Source organism: Octopus bimaculoides, chromosome 19, assembly GCF_001194135.2.
Source record: "Octopus bimaculoides isolate UCB-OBI-ISO-001 chromosome 19, ASM119413v2, whole genome shotgun sequence".
NCBI classification, from domain to species: domain Eukaryota; kingdom Metazoa; phylum Mollusca; class Cephalopoda; order Octopoda; family Octopodidae; genus Octopus; species Octopus bimaculoides.
Genome location: NC_068999.1, coordinates 10,268,917 through 10,271,051, shown reverse-complemented (window position 1 = coordinate 10,271,051; position 2,135 = coordinate 10,268,917).

Here is a 2,135-nt window from a genome sequence, read left to right as displayed (position 1 = left end):
TATATATACACACACATATAATATAATATAGGATAAAATCTTTATAAGAATTTATCAAGTAGTCAGCGTGAAAAAACCCCATAAGGAAAAAAAAAACATCGTTTTTTTCCATAAATATATATAATTTATATAAGGGCATTACTATATAGCAATGCCCTTATATAAATTATATATACATATATATATATACGACAGGCTTCTTTAAGTTTCTGTCTACCAAATCCACTCACAAGGCTTTGGTCGGCCCACGACACTTGCCCAATGTGCCTCGCAGTGAGACTGAACCCGAAAACATGTGGCTGGAAATCAGACTTCTTACCACACTGCCACTCTGCTTGCGTGTGTGTATTATACATACATATACACACACATACATAGATACATACATACATACACATACACATACATACATACACACATACATACACACGATGCATCTACACAATACATACATATAAATATATACACGGAGAAGAATGCACGTACGTACGTGTGTATTTAGATGATTATGCTGTAAGGATATGTATTTATATATATATAAGTATATTAGTAAGTGTTTATATGTAAGACATTATAAAAAGCCCAGACATTCACCACCAGTGGTTCTACCAAACAACACTACAAATAGGAAAGAACAAATTCATTGTTAATAAAACAGCGTGCGATAACCTTCCATTTCTTAGTACCAACAAAAGCTTACATCCCTTTGTCAACTGCGTTTCATTCAATATTCGTTTCACTTCACGTTACTAAACACAGACGTACACACGCATACACGCATACACACTCACTTACATACACATAAGCACACAAATTGTTTGTATGTATGTACGTATGTATGTATGCATAAGCAGACATAAATACCTGTTTCTTCATCTGGAACTCATATATACTTCTTAGTATTTGATGTTTTATAAGATTCACTAGCTGACCACGTGCCGTCAATAGTGACGGCTAATTGTAGTGTTTTATATATAAATAAGGTACAAAATAAGGTAAATAATAATCACAGATACAAGCATTTACATACTTCCCTTATACACACACACACACACACACACACACACACACACACACACACACATACTCACTCAGAGTTGAAACGCTGATTTTTTTTTACTCCATCCTTATTCATCTATCACACCTTCCTTTCTCTCATTGCTATTACTTTCTCCCACTCCCTCTCATTCAGGGCTATCACTCTCACTACTTCTCCTTCACTGACCTCTCATTTTCCGTCTGCAACTCATTTTCTCTTGCTTATTAACGATTCACTTCATGAGATTAACACATCCTTCTTATATGAAGACGGTCGTAGCTGCTTTGAGGCACTTTCAAGCCTCTATTCTGAATAGAGTTTGAAATCAGTATATATTTGATTTACTCTGTAAGACATTAAATATATCTTTATTCATCTTCATTGTACAAATCCATTTGTGATACATACACACACACATATGATTAGTATTGAGTTAGAGAGTAGTGCATGCCATCAAAGTGACACTGGGGTAAAATATAAGAAGCCCATTATACCCATCATGACTACCCGACTGATAAGGGTACACCAGGCACATGCATCACAACAAAATGTGCGCGACACAGTGATCTCATATCAAGATAAACAGCATACGACGTTGAAGATGGGGCCAAGTTAGAATTTTCTTCGGATCGAGTAGCCCTTCCCGCTCAAATGATCCCTGAATAAGGGTTGTTTAAGGATGATGAACAAAACCCCCATGTTTCCAGAGGTGTTTTATTCAAACTCAAAAGAATTCCTCTCAACACATGGCTATGATGCTCCCCCACTACTTCTGCTCGTGATCAGAAATGCACATAACGTCAGCCAATAAGTGACATGCTCAACTGGTTAAGGTCAGACAACTGACAGGCAAATCTGTGGTATTGAGCAGAATATTTGCTGTAGACCAACTTTTATACCAAGACAAAGCAATGTACTTAAGATCAGAAGCCATGAGAGCCACTGCTTGATACTGCATCAGTGCATAAGTATGTACATATGTATGTATGTATGTATGTATGTATGTATGTATGTATGTATGTATGTATGTATGTATGTGTGTGCATGTATGTATATATGTATGTATGTATGTATGTATTTATCTATGTATATATAT